Source organism: Mirounga leonina, unplaced genomic scaffold (genome assembly GCF_011800145.1).
Source record: "Mirounga leonina isolate KUSES-001 unplaced genomic scaffold, KU_Mleo_1.0 Mir_114, whole genome shotgun sequence".
NCBI classification, from domain to species: Eukaryota; Metazoa; Chordata; class Mammalia; order Carnivora; family Phocidae; genus Mirounga; species Mirounga leonina.
In genome coordinates this window covers 3,733,519-3,754,964 of record NW_023270265.1, presented here as the reverse complement: position 1 = coordinate 3,754,964, position 21,446 = coordinate 3,733,519, and the positions used below count along the sequence as shown (strand labels likewise).

The window sequence follows — 21,446 nt, the reverse complement described above, 5'->3', positions numbered from 1 at the left end:
CTCTGACTATAGATCATATTGTCTCTAAGTGTGAGAGGCACCAGAAGAACTCACCTTCCAGGGGAAGGTACCAAGCTCACTCTTCTCTAGGATACTGACCTTCTACTATAAGGTAGAAGGGCAGAAGTGTTAAGGTTGCTGATGGGCAACAAAGGTCTTGGAATATTAGGAGCCAATAAAATAACAAGAAGTAGGGTCTACACAAGGACAGAACATATTATGGCATTCAACAATGATTTAAAAACCAACCAAACAAAATCATCACCCCAAGCAGCCTAAGAGCAATGTGCCCACATTCCAGAATAAGGGGAACCAGTTTAGGGTGGGTCAGTGCAAACAGCCCTACCCTCCAGAAGACCATGGCAAAACCACATCAATGCCAGTCGTAGGAGATCACTCTATTTTGCAAAATATAAAACTGTTTCATTGCAAATCTATGGAAACAATGTCACAGGGGCCAAGGGCTGTCACTTTGAGTCAAAGAAGGCCCATTTCAGTGTGGTGCTGATGGCCAGCGATGTCAAGGCGAATTACACCCCCACTTGCTGAGAGAGAAATCAAAGTCAGGAGAGAAATGTTCAGCTGAAGACACACCCACAGGAGTTCGGAAAGCCAGCACTCCTTCCAAGCCATGCTAATCTATCACAGGCTCAAACAAAGGATGTGTTTTTTCCCATCAAGAAATGGAAAGGACTGGTGATGGGACAGTCTGAAGGGAGTGTTAGCAAGCTCTTCTGAGGCCAAGACTTCACTCCTGCTCCCATGTGGGGGTGGGAAGGAGGGGGGAGCCACAAGGCTCACTGCCTAGTGGAACCTGAATATAAAAAGGGGAGTAATGAGCAGAAACTGAAAGGGAAGGATGCCCAAAGAAACGGGCACCTGGGTGGCTCAGTCGTTAAGCGTCTGCCTTTGGCTCAGGTCATGATCCCAGGATCCTAGGATCGAGTCCCACATCGGGCTCCCTGCTCGGCGGGAAGCCTGCTTCTCCCTCCCCCACTCCCCCTGCTTATGTTCCCTCTCTCGCTGTGTCTCTCTCTGTCAAATAAATAAATAAAATCTTTAAAAAAAAAAAAGAAAAAGAAAGAACTGGAGTTCTTACTGCAGGTTATACTGAGGTTCCAGGAGCTGCCTGAGTGGACTGGTAGGTGGTACAGATGGGATGCATGACTTGGATTAAGAGATAACGTTATGAGGGGGCGCCTGGGTGGCTCAGTCGTTAAGCGTCTGCCTTCAGCTCAGGTCATGATCCCAGAGTCCTGGGATCGAGCCCCGCGTCGGGCTCCCTGCCCAGCGGAGAGTCTGCTTCTCCCTCTCCCACTCCCCCTGCTTGTGTTCCCTCTCCCACTCCCCCTGCTTGTGTTCCCTCTCTCGCTGTGTCTCTCCTTGTCAAATAAATAAATAAAATCTTTAAAAAAAAAAGAGAGAGAGAACGTTATGAGATCATGGGACACCTGAGTGGCTCAGTCGTTAAGCATCTGCCTTCAGCTCAGGTCATGATTCCAGGGTTCTGGGATCCAGTCCTGAATCGGGCTCCCTGCTCAGCGGGGAGCCTGCTTCTCCCTCTGCCCGCCGCTCCCCCTGCTTGTGCTTGCTCTGTCTCTCTCTCTCCCTCTCTGACAAATAAATAAAATCTTGAAAGAAAGAAAGAGAGAGAGAAAGAAAGAAAGAAAAAGGAAGAAAGAGAAAGAGAAAGAAAGAAAGAAAGAGAGAAAGAGAGAAAAAGAGAGAAAGAGAGAAAGAGAGAGAGAGAAAGAAAGAAAGAGAGAAAGAGAGAAAGAAAGAAAGATTATGAGATCTTGGGCGTGTTACAATCTCCCTGGACCACAGCTCAGTTATAACCAATGAGAAGACTCTGCAGTTACATGGTGTCATGGCTAGCAATTTCTTCTCTAAGAAGAGGTCAGAAGGAAGATCAAAAGGTAAAAGCAAGTTCAGACCTAGTTCTAAAGTAAGAGAAGAAAGGGGGAGATACTATGCAGATTCCAAGTAAGAAAAAGCCCTTATATATCCATACATATGAACCAAACATGAAGGACTGGGAGGGAAGCAGACTCCAATTACACAAATTGTGTTGATATCCGTCAAGTCAAACCTAGGGGTAAACTTCTAGTGAGGAAAGCAGCAAGTTCCTCAGGCTTCTTGATGTAGACCTAAAGTTATTTAAATTCTTGATTCCAAGAACAGAGGCTGTTCAAGTCTCTATTCAGCCTGGGACAGACAAGGAATGGTAAGTGTACGCCCATAATTTAAGAGGAAAAGGAAAAGACAGGCTACCAATCATTAAGTATCTTCTGGGTGCTAAGCACTGCTATATGGGTGTTTATGAAGCCTAGCATGGCCTAGCATAGCCTAGCATGGAGCCTACTTAAAGAAGTTTGAAAAGAAAAGTGAGATTATAAAATTTTCCACACACACTCATCAACAGTCGTGACTCTAGATGTGACAGAGATTAAGCCACTGAGAGCCACTGGGAAGATTTCTTCTTGGGACTCTGACATCTCTTGTGGAAATTCAGCATTACCAGGCCCTGGAGATCTCAGTTTGGGGAAATGCCTAGCCATTGCAAGATAACTATTCATGTTGTCCTTGCTTTCCAGAAACCCAATGACAGAGAAGACATCTTGGTTTTTGCATCTCTCCCAAAAACCAGAGACATGAGACCGGCTCCTGAATCTATGATAGTCCTTGAAAGAGTAGGGAGGGGAAAGGATTCCCCCCTCTTCCCCCCTCCCAGCACCATCACCAACAATCCCCCCATTCCCATATACACAAGCCCGTGTGCAGTGCAACAGAACCAGCAGGTTCCACCTTAATAATGAGCCAGAGACTGGCCAGCCCAGCTAGGGGCCATGGGTCTGACAACCCCACAAAAAGGGATCATCCTGGGCTCAGTCCTTCCATCAGGCAACTTTTAACTTGGAACATAAAAATGAGAAAGTGCCTTTGTTTAAAACCCTCCTGAAGTTTCTGATCACGATGATTTATGTAAATAAAATGTTAAATTAAAATGTAGGTGTTAATAAAATTACACATATGATGGAATGGCTGTTCTTTTTAAAACTGATCTGCAATAAATTTTCTAAATTCTGATTGCAGGTGATTCAGGCCTTGAAAGCTTTGCCAACAATAGCCAGCAGAGGTCTATTACTGAAGTGGTATTAATATAGCTATCATCACCAATTCAAAGCAGATAATAAAGGACTGACACATTTATTATCATTATTAATTAACAGTTTTCTGAGATGGAATTAAATCAATATGCTGCTCTGATATCATTTTAACTAGTTATGCAAATCAAACATTTAGAGCCCATGAACAGATATAAATGCCATTCAAAATTCACTTCACACTTATTACTGTAATATCAGAACTTTCAGGCTTTGCTAGTAAAAAAAAAAAAAAGGACTTAATGCTCATTTAATTACACTCAGACATAAAGCTTATGGAATGAAAGTTGAAATAGCTGATTAGTTAGGAAGTCGTAGTAAGGCTATAACACTCGGATAGACAATGAGATAATAATGTGAAAACGTGGGGCTCTGCACAGAGTGGTTCTGGCAGATCCTATTAAAAAGAACAATGAGATGTGTAGGAGAATATGTTTTAAAATTACAAAGTTGAGAACCCTTTCTTAAGTCCAAAAAGGAGAAAGGGAGGGAGAGGAGATAACAAGAGAGAAAAAGGCTGGGTTGGCGGGGGTGGGGGGAGGGACCTCCAACTAGTCATATATAAAATAGAAAACTACCAGGTTCAATTGCCCAACATTTCTTCCAAACTAGACCATGATGCTGATTGTGACTGCAGAGTTCTTTTCATGCAGAATGCTAACTATGCTTTCCCGCTTTTCTTATCTGATGAGCAGAGGTCTCTCTCCACACCCAGGACAGCTATCTAGAGAGTCATAGCGAGTCAGAGTTCTCGGCTTCTGAGTCCTGAGGCAAGACAGGATGCAAGAGATCTGGCACTTAGTGATCTAGGTTACTCATTTGCAAAAGCAGCTGAGCCCCTGAAGATGGGCTGCACTATAAACTCTACCAGAGGGATCGGAACAGCCTCCAACTCGGGCTCTGTGGTCAACAAGGAGGCTGCTTGCTGTCTTGGGGGACTGAAGGCAGTGTGCAAAGACTCAGTGACTTCCTGGACCCCTCCACTACTCAGGTGGCCTTCTGGAAACCAGCTGGCATGTCCACAGTCAGGAGTTCTGATGGACCAGGGCTCTAAGGTCAGGTCAGGGACAAATTTAAGGCCCAGGAAGGACCAGCCAGACACTTTGAGTACTGCCTGGCCCTGGCTTTGGCTTGCTGCCAGGAGCTTACGTTTGGGGCATTTTTATGAAAAGGGTGGAAATGTTTCCACAGTGTAAGTCAGTCTGGGCAGTACCTCTCACTCTTCCTTTTTCTCCAAATCCTATTTCTATCCTCACGGGGAGGAGTGGACTTGACTTTCAGTGCAATCCATTTCAGAGCCAGAAAATGTATAGTACATATACCAACAGAAAATGTGGTGCCAGTGTTCTGCTGTGACCCAAAAGGAATATAAAAATAAGAGAATGAAAAGTTATTATCCTTTCTGTACCTTCCACCCCCAAACTCATTAGCATCTTAACATTCCTAAAGCTCAAGTCACAGACCAGTATCCATTGTTGTATTGTCATTTTCCATGGAATTGTACAAACAAAAAAAAATTGTAAAGAGTTAAAACTTTGTCCACCAGGATTCTGCTGTGCGAGGTGGAAAACATACCTATCAGTATGAGTAGTGGTGGGCACGGGGAAATACACAAAGACAAGACTGGAAGGTGTACAAGAAAATACTTAACGGTAGTCCACTCAGAGTAGTCTGGTAATGGGTGATATTTTATCATCTTCTTTGTGCTTTATTTTCCCAATCTTAATATGTCCATTCTTCCCATGAAGAATATTTACCGAGGGCCCAGCCACTGGCCAGGCACTGTATGGGATGCTAGAAACTCGACCATCAAGACAGACAAGGTCCTGCCCTCTCAATGAGAACAGCCTAATAGGGGAGGCAGAGAATTAAACAATCAATGGCACAGGTGATGATTTGTGTGATTTACAGGGGGGGAGGGCGGGGGGAGGATTTACAAACCTGTTACTGTTGCTTAATTAAGATTCTACACATTAGGGCGCCTGGGTGGCTCAGTTGGTTGAGCGACTGCCTTCAGCTCAGGTCATGATCCTGGAGTCCCGGGATCGAGTCCCACATCAGGCTCCCTGCTGAGCAGGGAGTCTGCTTCTCCCTCTGACCCTCCCCCCTCTCATGTGCTCTCTCTCTCTCTCTCATTCTCTCTCTCAAATAAATAAATAAATAAAATCTTTAAAAAAAACAAAAAAGATTCTACACATCTTTCCTGGGTCTTGAATAAATTTGAAATCTCCCAGTTTGGAGTGTTCGTATCTTCCCAAAATGGGAAGCAAGCCCGTAGCATGTGCCTGAGGCTTGAGAAATCACTACACTATCTACTTTTTAATGGTAGAGGTAGACGACTTCTATCCATAGCCAAGATCCAAGCATCTAGATAAACTACTTTGGTGGTTAGCTGAGCTGGTCTTGCAACCCTCTCCATTCTGATGCTCACCAAGATTTTTACAGACTATCACCGAAAGATAACAGATCTGAGGCCCTCTACATCACCTGTGGCCGTCAGCCCACCCTCCCCCCTTCTATATTGACTGTCCTGGAACAGCCAGACTCAACAATCCCATCTGTGGACCAAACCTTCTCCACTTCTGACTTTCCAACAGCCTAAAATACGGAGCAAATTTGCCATAAATCATCCTCTTTAAATACATTAGATTTTCATTAAAAATTCATCTTTTTCCATATCTTCAAATATCTGGAGAATACAGAACTCAGAATACTGTTACAGTGGAGAAAGGCTCTAAGGAAAATCCTTAGTTGCTGCCTCCAGTCTACTCACCTCTTTTTTTTTTTTAATTCAACCTCTGGCTCAGGAATAATATGGAAATAATATTTGTATGATGACTAATACGTATATATGGCTATATCTGAGGATGAATGTTAAGACCTCATAGGTAGGTAAAATACATAGATAACAAAATACAAGCTCACCCTGGTAGGTAACTGTAGGTGGCAAATGGGAAACAGTGTTTGCAACCACGAGGTCATGAACCAATGGAGCCCCACTTCCCAAGGAGGTGAGACCAGTAAGGGAAGCATCCAACTATAAGGAAACCACTCCCTCAATTCAAGAAACAGTATCAGTGGCAGTAAATTAGGGACAAAGCTCAATGACCGGTGCACTAACTAGGACAGCCACCCAAGATGGGATTGCAGAAAACCAGGCTGGGTTGTTGTGGACAATGCAGAAGAGCGACCCCTCCAACCCCAGCCTATTTACCTCCCTCATCGGTCAGCACAATCCAGCAACGGTCAAGCCATTTCACTCCAGATTCCCCCTCTTCCATGGCTGTGGATACCCGGGGGAGCCTATGGTTATCCAGGGAAAGCCATGGTCAGTGGAGGGCTCTCTGCCTCTGATTCCCTGTTTGCACGCAGTGTGCCAAGCAGTGGGTTTTAAGACACATCCTTAGTACAAGAGGTAAGGTAAAAACATCCAAAACTTCATGGAGCCCACTGACCCCATTCCTTAAGCCCTTTCCAAGGGGACCTTCCTCCCCAGCAACTTAGCAAGATGCTTCCCACCCCAGCCTCATGTGAAAGACCATAGCTCTTCTCTCCCTGTGCCATCTGTAGTCTCTCTCCTGGTCCTCCCTCTACCTGGTCTTCAGCCCCACCTTCTCTGCCCAAGAACATTTCTTTGGCCTCCTCAGCACCAGAAGTCACTCAAGGTTAAAAGCAGCAAGAAAACCTTCAACTTGTCCAAGGCCTGAGAGGAGGAGTGGTGGTGGTTATCATATGGGACAACAGTCAAGGTCAACTGGTTCTCCCCTCTTTGGTGCTGCTCTGAGTGGTTGAGGTATGTCTGTACACAGACACAGAGGCAGGTGGGAACCATCACCTCCTCTTTAAGCTGTCTACAGGAAATAAAAGTACAACCACATACTAAAGAAAGGCACAGGATTTCTCTAAATTTCCTCTGTGAGGCTCTTCTGAAAGTTGGAAGTTTGCCTGGAGAAGGCAAAGAATGGGGGACGATGGGAGGAGAGAAGAGGAACCACTGAAGTCATTTATACAGAGGAGAGGGGGCAGATATGTGTTATTTTTTAAGCCTAGAAAAAAAAAAATAAAGCTATAGCAAGAGGTCCACAAGTCAGAGAGAAGTTTTCAGAAGCTGGGCAAAGTGGGGTATTCGCTTGGTAAGGAACCAAGGAAGATTACAACTACTTTTTTGAGGTAGCTGGTGCCTTCCCAACTCTGCCTCCAACCCCATCCTACCCTGATCCATTGCAGTCCAGGCTGGAGTCAGAAGTAAACCTCCTTCTGGGAGGCGGTGCTGTACATTGGATATAAACATGAATTCCAATACCAGTTGCACAAGTCACCTAAAAACTCTGTGCCTCAGTTTTCTTGTCTTGGAAATGAGAATAGCAATAATCCTATCTCAGAGGTTTGCTACCAGGATTAAATACAGTTGGTACATGTAAAGTTTCAGAACAGTGCTTATATATGGCAAGCACTCAACACACCACCATCATCGTCAGCATCCCTGCCATCTCAGAAAGTTCCATCCCACTAGAGCTTTATGCTTCAGCAATGACCCTGCCATCACAGCTGGAGTGCCCAGAGTCTGCAAAGCTCCCAGGGTTGAGAGTAGCTATGTAATCTTCACACAGGATTATCCTGACCAAACCCATGAATGTGCAAACTTCCATGAATAAGATCACTTGAAAGCAATTTTGAGGATTTGGTCCTTCGACACTTTACATAACCAATTTATAATAATGGAGCACTGTTTTTTCTTATGGCCCACCAGTCTCCTGGATTGTTATTAGTGCTCCCTTGGTTAGGAAGCTGCAATATGATCCTCTGACTAGAAATACTGGCATAATTTATTGCATTATTACTCCTCTGAACTGAAAGCAATTAATTACCTGGAGCAGGATGCACAAGTGAAAATTTATCAGAGGGGAGTGATGAAAAATGTGCCCACTGCTTTAAAATAATAGGTGCTTAATGGTTTTTTTGTTTGCTGGCTAATCTCAGGCATCTTATAAACAACTCCAGCTCAGTTATCAGTTGTGAATTCTGCCCCCGCCCCCTCCTTTTTTGCCCCCTTATATTATTCTATCATCCCGTATCTTCCCTTGAGGACAGGAAGAAACATTTAAGATATTCACTTAAAAGCAGAAGGGAGACTCCATTCCTCTTCTGTGTGGTACAATTATTAATATAACATGGAAATACATGATAAAATATATTTGTATGCTTGACGTCTCTTTCTATCGGAGCATTTTATTTTAAAACTTCTAAAACTCAGACTGGATGAAAAGACATTCTACGGGACATGTGCATGGGAACTATTGTCTCCAGCACCTCGTAAGTGACTTTCACATAACCTGCATCTCAAAATCCTCAAATATGGTCTCCGAGAATGTTTTCCACCAAGCACTTTCCTCTTCTTTCTCCTATTACCGTCATCGACCGAGATCCAGAAAGAAAGAGGAAACAGGGCCAATAATGTGTTATTGTATTATTTATAAATTTCATGCACATGTGAAAGATAGGAATAGGGCTAAATTCATCATATTTGTTCCTACTCTTCAGAATTATTCACATCTGTATGAGTCCGTAATTGTTTCTTCTATAAAGTTATTGGAGTAATTTTGCTCCGTATATTCCCGATCAATTCCCCCTCTCAAGGGCACAGTTGAAAAGTGATATTTGAGAACGGCCTCTGATAGATTGCATGGTTAGTCAGCAGCAGAGACAAACAACCTAATCCAGCACAAATTAGTTCAGCTGCCAGCAATAGTTTTATACAAAGATGTAAATTATGTTGTCAAAATCGGTCGCTTTCTAGCTTGCTGCTCAGCTAACAAGAAACCACTTTGGCTGATAAAGATGAACACTCAGCTTCCCTCTCTTACAAATTTGCAAATCTGCCATTTCAGCATTCTGTTAGCCACAAACAGCCAGCTATAATTGCTTCTTTTCTTCCACGGTGGTATTTTTCCCCCTCGGGCTGTTCCTTCCAGGCTGCTCTTGAAAACAACAACAACAACAACAACAACGCCCAAAAGCACCACAACAATAAACACCCTCAGACAGGAATTTAGGGAGAAGCTGGCTCTGCACGCACCCATCCCTCCCACCACATCCCTCCCCTCCCCACAGAGCCACCAGCCTGGCCCAGTCATCCATGGCGCTGGCGGCCGGCAGACCCTGACAATGTCACTACCCAGTACTGCTATCTAAAGAACTGTGAGGGCAGGGAAAATTCTTGGCTTAAATGGAAATGGAAATATTCTTACAGATTTGAACAAGGATTGCCTTTGACAGTAGCCCATCCATTCTTCTTTATTTTACAAGCTCCCATTGCAGGGAACGGAAGGGAGCAGGGTATACTTTCAAGGGGCCTAAGCCGAAAGCTCCACCAGGCTGCCTGTGCTCAATTGGAATCAGATAGATCTTATGCTGGACTGCAAATAATAATGCATTATAACAGTAATTATACCCAGCATAAGTCAAATAAATAAATTATAAATTACAATTACCCTTTAAAGTTGCTAGTCTCACTGTTTGCTTTACAATTAACTGCAGGTGCTTCTGCATGTTTTATTATGGTCCCAAAGTTATATATTTGAAAGAATGGTACAGATGATTCCTGTTTATTTGTTAAATTAAAGCATTGTTGGTAAAATTACGGCTTAATTAATATTATGGGTACTATATAACAAAATAGTTTACCTTGTACATAATTTATTTCCACATGCATATCTCAGCCCAGACCCATTACAGCTCTAAGGCAGCTAAAATAAAATATTCCTCCTTTGCTGGCATTTTTCTAAATAGCAGTTCACTAAATCAATATTATTCACTTGGTATTTTTAAAAGCAGTGTATCTTAATAATTACACAGCATTAGAGTAGGCAATAATTTTACTTGCTAAGCATATTAAATTTAGCAAACCATCAGTCAAATAGTTTGTTCTTTCTCAGAATGGGTAAGCAGTGAGTGAGTTTGGAATCATGTTCCTTTGGTATAAATGTCACATAGAGTTTAAGAATGCGTCTGTGACTCCCTAAGCCAGCCCAGTACTATATATCTTTATTAGTTTCAGTGGTCAGTGCAGTGACCAGTTGTTTATTCTCATTACTCAAGACAAGGTGAGCCACTCAGTAGTGGCTGCAATCAGAGCTAAAAACATATGACTTTGCAAAAAGTAAAAACTGTAGACAAGACTACATGCACCATGGCCTGCATGCCTGCTTATAACGGGGGGCTTGCGGGAAGGAAAGAAGATAATTAAACCCAACACACACCATTTTGGGTGCAGGAGCATTTGATCTGTCTTGGCCCTCTTATCTTTGGGATCTCTTGCATCTTTTCATTCTTCCTAATTCACTGTAAAACATCATTAATTTCATATCTATCGTGTCTGTGTTCATGTCTGCATTTATTCTTTCTCAAGCTCACACAAACCACTTTATGAACCTTCCTCTTCCTACACCATCCCCCTCGAAGAAAACAAGCCCACTAAAAAAATCAAACTCCATTCTTTCTCCTAAACACACACATACACACACACGCACACACACACACACAGCTTTTTTCAGAAAATCAATTCATTCACTGCACAAAACCAAAGCAGGCAAATTTTGCCTGAGCTGCAGGCAATTGCCAGCACTATCAAGTCAACATTTGATGGATGCAGTGGCCCCTGGATTATGTGTTTTAGGTAAATGGCCAAAACACTTTATAATCATGGAGCAGAGAAGCAGAGAGAGGTAGAGATCAGCAACCAGCAGCAGGAAATGGCCTCTCCATCTGCAAAGAACAACAGGAGCCCATACCTTCTTAATCTTCCTCCTTCACTCTCTTTCTACTCAGAGGCAGCCTTGACTTTTCCTTCCAGGGGCCTCAGCAGAGGCCACACCAGAATCAGGCACCAGCAGAACCTCAGAGAAGCCTCTCCCTCCATCTACTATGGCCAAAGTTCTAACACTAACACACTAACACACACACACACACACAGTTCCAGAGAGTTTACACACCTCCAAGAAATGCCTCGACGGCCTTCTGTGCACCCAGGGAGCACAGTGAACATTAGTGCTTCACTCAGCTTCCTCGGCTGGGGCAGCAAGTTGGCTTCCACCACTGGGAGAGGGCAGGTCTCTGGGTGTTTCCTCATTGACTGCCAACATGCTTACCAACCAGGAGCAGGCAGATTAGCTAATCCAGGAGAAAGAAGGGACACCTTCCTGGGAGAACAGGGGCGGTACAAGAGAGGAGGGACAAGTCATTCAGTCCAACCTACCAACAGAAAGTTTCTGAGCATCTACTCTGCGCTGAATGTTGCACTATGGAGAAAGAAGTTTAAGATGGGACAGACCCATGTGAAAAAGGAAAACCGCAAAGTTGAAAGTTATAGTTCAAAAGAGCAACAGAAGAAACACCATGAGGTTGTAAGGATTAACTCCCAAATAAATACCCACCCAGCAATTCTTACAGGAGCAACTCACAATCACTAAATGGGGTCCTTAAGGAAGGAATTGCAAAGGGGTATGATTTGAAGTAGGTCTTAAAAAGCAATTTTAAAAAAAGCAATTCAAAATTTCAGTAAAGGGAAAGGAAATGCACTCAAGGTGAGCAAGACTTTGTGCACCTAAGACTAGAAAAGGGGGTTGCAAGGCACCAGATGCCAAGAAGCACTTTTGCCCACCCAAAATCAAGCACAAAGATACATGAAGTAGACCATGTATTACTGCTTTAGAAGGCCAACCCCCAGCCAAAATCCACAGCAGGAAAAAAAAAAAATCAGCCAACTCCTCAGCCTGAGACCCATTTACAACTGGGTTCTCAAGACTGATACTTTTAAATGAGATATTCTGCCTATATTAAGAATCTTAAGTGCAAGTGAGTTTCATTTTTACATTTGTGCCTGAATTGTATATGAACAGGTACAGTTCATTCAATATTTTCCTTTCCTGATACTTATAAGCAAAACTGAGGGGCATCTGGGTGGCACAGTCCATTAAGCGTCAGACTCTTGGTTTCGGCTCAGGTCATGATCTCAAGGGTCGTGAGATGGAGCCCTGCATCAGGCTCCACACTCAGTGTGGAGTCCACATGAGATTCTCTCTCCCTCTCCCTCCCCCTCCCCCCCCCACTCATGCTCCCTCTTTCTCTCTCAAATAAATCTTTAAAAAATATATTTAAAAAAAACTGAGGTGGAACTAAAGAATGACTGGCCTCCTTGATAAAAACATGAACAGGCCCAATCTATAAACACACAATTCCTTCAAAGGGGCAGGCAACATGCACTCTTGGCCTTTGCACTCCTCAAGGGCCTCTTCTGGGTGCGCTGGTCCAAGACTCTTGAACCAGCTACAGTGGGAGGCAGACCCTGCACCCACGATGAACACAGATAATACAACATGGCAGGTTGGGGGTGGGGGCTGATGTTATTAGAACCAAACAGAACAAAATAAAGAGAAGAAAAAGAAATAAAATGATTGAATGCACTCTGCTGGGCATCGGAACATATGCTGCTATGTGCACAGATCAGGACACTGGCTGTCAGATTAAGCAACTTGCGTACACGGGCCGCACAGCTATCACATTTGCAGGGACCACCGTGAACCCAGATCTACCTAACTCCCCAGCAGATGCTGCCTTCCCCAGCTTCTACCTCAGGGAGAGTTGCTGTCTGACAGGAAGCCAGTGCACACGCTCATCTTCCGAAGAGATAGACTGGGATGCCGAAGAAAGGTACAAATAAAGATGAGAAGATGAGGGAGAAATACAAATTGGGAGAGGAACACAATGACATGCATATTTTTGTCTCAATCCCAGCCAAAGAATAGGAAAATCTCTGGGACCTTGTTCACATCCCACCACAGAGCATACATCCCACCACAGAGCATGCATCCCATAACATGGCAATGAACTACAATGGTTGGTACTGATTAAAACCAGCAGCAAGCACTGCAAACCCGCTGTCAGGCACAAACCAAGGACATTTCCCTGATACCTGCAGGTAGCTTCCCTCCAAGAGTATCCAGGAGACACACACAGAGTGCTCTATGTAAACAGGACAACAGGATGGGAGATAGAGACATAGACAGATGAATAATATGGTAATAATGACTACATACAGATAGCAGCTTATGGTGGAAAGAGGGGGAAGAAAGGGGAGATGTGAAGAGAATCGATCTTGCAAGCAATTTTTTTCTATCATTTTACAGTGTTATTTCATAATGAATAGCATTTTCATAAGTCAAAAACTACTTGCAAAGGAAAGAAAAGGCCAACTTAGAGTCAAGACAGACGGGAAATGTTAAACTATAACACGGCAGGTGAATTGCATTATAAGACAGCAACACAAGGGCAGCCACAAGTCAGCCCATGATTAATTCCCAGAGGATACCCCGTAGGTGACTACAGTGTGTTGCTATTCACAAAGCTCCTCAAGAGTCGTCATCTCCTCAGATCTTCCTAGGAGATGGGAGAAGATGCTTATGCTGGATGTTCTTGTCTTCTAGCAGAGGAGATGGAGGCCCAGTGAAGTTGACTCGCCCAAGGTCACAGTCTTTGGTCTGGTACCTTCTCTCCCAGGGGAGCCCAAGGTTCAGACACAGACACAAAGTGGTACAAGGGTTTGTGGAGGAAACCAGAGATGGTGCGTAAACCCAAGAACTGTGCATGACTGAGGACAAGGGAATCCACGCAGTGACTCAGGGAGATGGAACAGAATAATGGAAGCTGGGAAAGAGCAAGACACGCTTGTGAGGTGGTCAGATCGGCTTGGCTGGAGCACAGGGTATAGACAAAGGAGTAGCAGGAGAGAAGTCCAGAGAGAAGAGAAAGGATACAGTAGTGAATGCCAAGCTAAAGAAGACTGCACTTGTTCTCTAAGTCAGTGGGAGCCAGTGAATGGGACTCTGAGAAGACTTGCATGATAAAAGCAGTGTACAGGAAGGAAGGAATTACTTCATTAGAGGGTAGATGTAATGTCACCACTTAACACAGAAGGGGATACTCAAACACACTGAATTGGCCAAATTTTCCCGGTAAGAGGGAGACCCAGGCTGCCAACTTGCCATGATTTCAGGTACCCTCAACGAGCCATTTGCTAAATGCTACAGGCTCACTCCTTCCACTTATAGGGGTTATAACTGGAAGAACCAGGACAGCCTTCCCCATGTGCCCTTATGCTGCCACTCTGGCCTTCCCGGACTACTCCCCACTGCGCTGTCCATCCAGAACTGTCCAAGATGAGGGTCTTAAGCGACGGCTTCTCAATACTGGAATGCAAAGGACTTGGAGGTGGTGCCACTAATGTGATAAAAGCACCTACACCACGGCTGCAATGGCTGTTGAAGCCAGGAGTGTGTCTTCCACACTTATGTACTTCTCTCAGGCACTGTCAGGGCATTAACCCAGCAGTTCCCAAATACTGGGGCAGGCCTGGGTCATCCCCAACCTCCCTCCCCCCAGCGTCTGTTCAGTAGATCCCAGACGGGGCCCAGGTGTCTGCCTTTTTTAAATGATCAGGTGACTGATGCTCTGACACATGTGAAACCACTGGAAACTCCAGAGAACACAAGTACAGACACCACGGCAGACAGAAAGTGGTGGTAGAGTCTAGCCTTTCTAGATGACTTCAAATGAAACCATGTAAGACGTGCTCTACAGAACCCCGGCACCATGTCTCAGACATTCAGATTTCCCCAGTGTCTAAAGTCAGGCTGTGCAGTTATCAGATCCTTATACAGCTATCTTCATGAAGGTCTCATTAATTCAGAAATTCGGATCAGACACAACTGCCCTAAAATTAACTTTGCTCTATTAATCAGAGAAGAATTAAACTTAGTAAAAATGATAAAGAATATGTTAATAATATTACGATATTATTGATATTAATGATAAGCATATGTTAATAAGATAATCTGTGTGTGGACACACACACACACACACAATGCATGAACTACCATTTAACTCATAGATCCTGATCATCAAATCTGGAGGGTCACAACTTCTGATCATCTGGGTACCATACTACAATTTTAGCCCTACCTCTGCAAGAGATATTACACACTTTATTTCTTCTTCCAATTGACTCGTTTTTTTCCTAATTCAGAAATTAAAATATGAAAGTTATAATACAGTCACAAATAGTGAATATTACTCAACATAAATACCAGTCAACTGTAATCATAAACACTTACTAAAATTTTAGAAGTCCATCCCATGAATCATCTAAAATGATTTTCTGACCACCCATGATCCAACACTTTGAGAACACTGATCTAGAACTAACCATCTCATTCGACAGAAGGAAGAACTGGCATTCAGAGATCAAGTAATCTAACTGAAGTTAGAAAGCTCCTGAGTAGAAAAAGCATAACCCTGGTCTCCTGATCCCCAGCTCATAAATGCGTTTTTCCTATACTATGAATATTCAACTAATGCATTTATAGCAAATCACTGCCATATTTTCATTAGGATAAGTACCTGCAGTACTTCTATTCAGCAATATTTAAGGTTCATAGTTCAAACAATTTTATTTATTTTACAAAGTAACTAATGGGTCTTTTTCTTTTAAAAAACATTTGTCATACAAATTTTCCATTAATTCTTATGCTTCTCCTTGTACCAATAATTTGCTATTTTTACAGCACATTTCATAAAATTAAACTTAAAATCACACCTGTATGCTCTTTGAGGTTGGCCCTCATGTTTTACAAAATGTTACACATCTTTTTAAAGATATTAGTATATGAAGCAGACATCATGTATAGGACTCAGTTACAATTTGCCATGGAGAGCCAGAAAGCCGATATAGTCTGCCAGGCCTCTCCCCTCAAGCCTAAGTCTTTAGCTTACAAAGATGAAGGAAAGGACACTGGGCACCTCTCATCAACCACTGAGATTCACCCAAGTGGATGGGGTCACATCAACTGACCATAAGCCATGGCTGCTCTTGAAGTACTTGCTAAGCAGTGATGGAATCCCCAAGACATAGTCAAGGCTTGGTAAGCACCTAACTACACCTCCCCAAGTAGCAGCCTCTTCTTCCCCAACCACCCAGCATAGATTCTCTGCTATAGGCACATTTTTTTTCCTATCATACTGTATCCTCAGGTGATAAATGTAGCCCATAATTTAAAAAAAAAAAAAAAGGAAAAACCCCATAAATGTCCACAGAACCTCCTTGTAAATTAAATAGTGCATCATGAGTAACACAGCTATTACTCAGTGAATACATCCCAATTCTGTGCTCCATGCTATCTAGGTTGTCAGATAAATGAGTAAAACACAGGCACTGAAGAAGCACTGAGAGTTTGGGGTAAGGTCCCCACCACCACCACCAACTTCTAGGGACAGAAAAGGCAGCTGGATTGGGGTAGGAGTGGGGGGGGGGGGAGAGAGGAGACGGGAGAGGAGGGACATTCTAGGAGGCAGAATGAGAAAGGCAAAAAAAAAAGTACTAGGGTTTCTTTCTTCCCTTTTTTCCCCCCTAGTCTGTGGCATGAAAAAACAATGGCTTTTCTGAGGCACAGTGCAGACAAGGCAGCTCTGAAAACTAATGGCCGTGATTAATGACAATGGGCTGGAGGAGAGTAGGGACACAGCCGCCACATACATCATGCCTTCCCGTCAGTCTCTGCTCCTCCCTGCCCCTCTTCCTCCTACCAGCAAGACATTATAAAAATATCTTATCTGCTCCGGACGCCGATTCTGAAGCTGAAATCGAAGATATCCCCCCACCCAGAAGAAAAACAGAGAGTGAGAAAGAACAGCCAAAAAGGAATGGCACTAGAGGGGGTAAAAGAGGAAAGAGAGAGAGAAAGCGAGAGGGAGAGAGACAAAGAGGTGATAGGGTGAACAAGAAAATGGCATGTAAAATAACTATAAGATATTCCAGGGGAAAATGTGCAGGCTGTAATCATTCAAGATTTCAGCAACTTGACTCCTCACATGCTGAAGCCACATTTTCAAGGTCTTATCTGCCATATGGTTCCCTGTTTGGATGATTTATTAGGTGTAGAAAGCACACTGATAAATTTTACTGCATTTCCCTGAATAGGCAACCTATGGTGTCAATAACAAAGCTCAGGCGACTTTAATGAAAACTGCAAGCACCAAAGGGTAACCATTTATTTATGAGTCGCTATAGTATTACTAGGACAAAATTTATCTTCCCTTCTCACGCACCCTGTAGAAACCAAATCTGGTCAAAGTAACAGAGATCACATCCATATGTCAGTGGTTTGCTAACATCTCTCCTGCAAGAAACACTGGCTGTTGCCCTGGAGAAATTGTTTGGTGCTTTCAAGTGACCCATTTTGCATAAGAAATCTTGTTTTTATGGAAAAACAAGGCAAAACCTGAAGAACTCTGCAAACACTATGGCCTTAGCAATCACACTTAAAGGCAACTGTGGAATCCTCTCATTATTCTTTACCCAGAAAATGGGACAGCTGCCCCAGGGGTAGGGATGAAAAAAAGAGAGGGTGATGTACAGATGAGAAGCAGAGAGATTTAGACAGAGTCCAATCCACAAATATTTTAAACTTCCCAGTCCATATAACATCATTCCCCTATATCCACTCTGGGTCTTAGGACACCAGTCATGACATAAGTCAACATCTGCATTCTTCACTCATTGCATGGTTCCCCTGTCCCTCACTGCCCCCAAATGCCTCTCTTCTTGGCTAGTGGCTATCTGCAAGTCTGATGTATGTGTTATTTTTATAACAGAGAAACAATCCAACTTTTTAAAACTCTGAAGGCAACAGAAACGAACGACCAAACTCAGAAGGGAAAAAAATTACAGAGGAGGGGAGGAGGAAAGCCAGATAGCACTCTCTTAATGTTTAATCCTGAGACACAGTTAACTGCAGCAACCAAATATTTGGGCCAGATTTTCAAGTCCACAGTTCTCCCCACTTGTGGAACATGCCTGTCCTGAGTGAACACAGCCTTGCCCAGGAATGTCAAAAGAAGGAAGGGTGAAGAAGAAGCTCAACCACAATAGCATACGTTTGAGTAATGCTCTTAGTGCTGCAAACCAACAAAAGCAAAGTGAAAAGTCCAGGCCAAGGCTTTGACCTGAGCAAATCCCAGCCTCCATTTCTGGAAAATTCCTGAAATATTCCTCCACTAGATGATTTTACCCAGGTTTCTTTTTGTACTTTTTAATTTTATTCAGTTTTTTCCTTGTTCTGGCATCAATAGGTCTTCCAGTACTTCCACAGTGAGAGGGCATGAAAATTCGTTCTTATCATTTTTCAACCATGCTAAGGCCCCTCTTGCCATCCACCACTTCAAACCACCACCACCACCATGTAAATAAATAAGCCAACTCTTTGGACATCGGACCAAAAACCATCAACATTTTAGAGAGAAATCTTTTTCACGTTGCACAAAATAAACAATTAGAAGTCATCTTCATCAGTTCAATTACTGCCATCCCCGCTTTTAAAATCTCCTCAGTAAAATGGCGTCAATTAAAGTTTAATGCCTTATAAAATATCATTCAAGTATTAGAGTAGAATTAGGAAGGAATAGGTGCTGCTTGAGCTCTGGCCGTATTTTTAGAGTTTCTCAACCAGAGAGATTTACAAGAATATTCATTATTGCCTAGATTGCTTTCAATTCAGCCACTTCTTTATTAAAAGAGGTAGGGGCAAGGGCCCAGCATGGTTCAGAGCATACTCAACCAGCTGCATTTTCAGTTTGCAAAATATTTCCACTAGTTTTCAGAGCCATCGTCATTAGTAAAACCTTCCACTTATTTTTCTACACAATTCTCCTCTTAATTTTTAACCCCCTGAGTATTTCCAAAGGAAATCTAATCGACGTAAGTCATTTGCACTTAGCTCACGCCAAATGACATTTGAATGAATTGTGTTTCCCTAGAAGCCCCATCAACCTTTTCTGGTGGCCTCTGAAAGCTTTCCAATTCTGAGGAAGCCCCATTCTGAGCAGAATGAACAAACTTAAACCCTAAACTGCAATTAAGGAATGAGAAAAAGGGACTGGAAGAACAGGGAAGAACAGGAAGACATCCAGCCAGGGGCTCCAGGGCAAGACGAAATCTCCTTTTGAAGGCCTGATAAAAGAGTTGTTCAGACTGTTCACTACACAATTGTGTTTGGCCACAGAGACAGGTGGGGACTAAAATCTATACTATGGTCCACTTGCCAAGCTCAGGTTCTGACCAGGGGCTGTATCTACCCAAAGAAAGGGGGTGCCTTTTTTCTAATTTCCTCAAAGACACCATATGGGCTAGCTGATAAAGTCATGTTAAGAAAACCAGAGTAAATGCACAGGAAAGGAAGCTATAACAACATGAAAGACAATCTCCCAAAAGGGAGAAGATATTTGAAAATGATACATCCGGTAAGGGGTTGACAGCCAAAACGTATTTTGAAAACTTATACAACACCAAAAAAATTTCAATTAAAAAATGGACAGAGGACCTGAATAGACATTTTGCCAAAGAAGACATACAGATGGCCAAGAGACACATGGAAATATGTTCAACATCACTCATCATCAGGGAAATGCAAATCAAAACCACGAGCTATTACCTCACACCAGTCAGAATTGTTAGTATCAAAAAGACAAGAAATAACAAACCTTGGGGAGGATGTGGAGAAAGGGAAATCATTGTGCACTGTTGGTGAGAATATAAATTGATGCAACCACTCTGGAAAAGTGTATGGAGTTTCCTCAAAAAATTAAAAATAGAGCTACCATAATCCAGCAATTCCACTACTGGGTATTTACTCAATGAGAATGAAAACACCAATTCGGAAAGATATATGCACCCTTGTTTTTATTGCAGCATTATTTACAATAGCCAGGATATGGTAGCAACCCAAGTATCTATCCACAGATGAATGGATAAAGATGTGGTGTATATACATACAATGGAATATTAGCCATAAAAATGAATGAAATCCTGCCATTCATGACAACACGGATGGTCCTAAGAAGGTATTACACTAAGTGAAGTCCGAGAGAGACAAATCCCCTAGGATTTCATTTATATGTGGAATTTTAAAAACAAATGAACAAAAAAACCAGAAACACAGACTCTTAAATACAGAGAATTGCTGGTTGTTGGAGAGGAGGCAGGTGAAGGGATGGGCACAATAAGTGGAGGGGATGAAGAGATCTAGATTTCCAGTTATAAGATAAATAAGTCATGGAGATGAATGTACAGCATAGGGAATATAGTCAGTAATAGTGTCATAACACATGGTGATAGGTAATGACTACACTTCTCATGGTGAGCACTGAGTAACGTGTAGAATTGAATCACTATGTTGTGCACATGAAACTAACATTGTAAGTCAACTGTACTTCAATAATTAAAAAACAAAACAAAAAAAAGAATAAGACCCTAGCCACAAAAGACCAAATACTGTATGATTCCACTTATAGGAGATCCCTAAAGTGGTCAAATTCATAGAGACAGAAAGCAGAATAGGGGTTGCCTGGGGCTGGGAGATAGGAGAACAGGGAGGTGTTTACTTAGCAATAGAGAGTTTCAGTTTGGGAAGATGAAAAAGTTCTGGAGATGGATAGTGATAATGGTTGTACAATATTGTGAACGTACTTAGTGCCTTAGAACTGGACACTTAAAATGGTGAAAATGGCCAATTTTATGTCATGTCTATCTTATCACAATAAGACAAAAAAGAAAAGAAAAAAAAAGAAAACCCAAGTCCACCACTGCCCAGCTACACACCTCTGTGGACTCTCGGATATAGATTCTGCTCTCAGACGGGCTCTCCGCAAGCCTGGTGCATCGGTCCCACAACCGAGAGGGCTGTGCTTACCACCTCAAACACCCATCCACAAGCAACCTGTTCAAACCACCGCTCCTAATGCCCATCTTCAGCCTCCAAAGGACCCCGAGGAGCCAGGGCTTCTCTCCAAGGGTCCTTGCCTCCACTGTAGCAGTCTTCTCGCACTGTCCTCTCTGCCTGCATCCCTTCAGTCAGCTCCAGCCTGTGCTAGCTGCCTCCCCACCCCAGCCTCACCCCACCCTGAACCCTGTAAGAACAGAGGCATGCTTTCTCCGAAGTCCACTTCCCAACCTCCCCACCCCAAACACAGAACAGTTCATTATTTTACACACTTTAAATTTCCACCAGTACAAGGCCAACTCAGGAAGAAGAAAAGTTCACGACTCCTATAATTTGGAATTTGTGGTAAAATTTAGCCTAAGCTGGGCCAAAGAAAGGGTTTGCTGTGAAAATTCACAATGTAAACAAGACTTGAAGAGAAAATATTTAAGCAAAGAAAGGAAATTATTCTTAA

General features: G+C 43.0%; 1 protein-coding gene across 6 annotated transcripts in view; it reads right to left on the bottom strand.

Moving 5' to 3' along the window:
* The window catches only part of LRMDA (leucine rich melanocyte differentiation associated), a 1,063,938-nt gene that overhangs the window by 873,025 nt on the left and 169,467 nt on the right, over nucleotides 1-21,446 (bottom strand). The window lies entirely within an intron of this gene.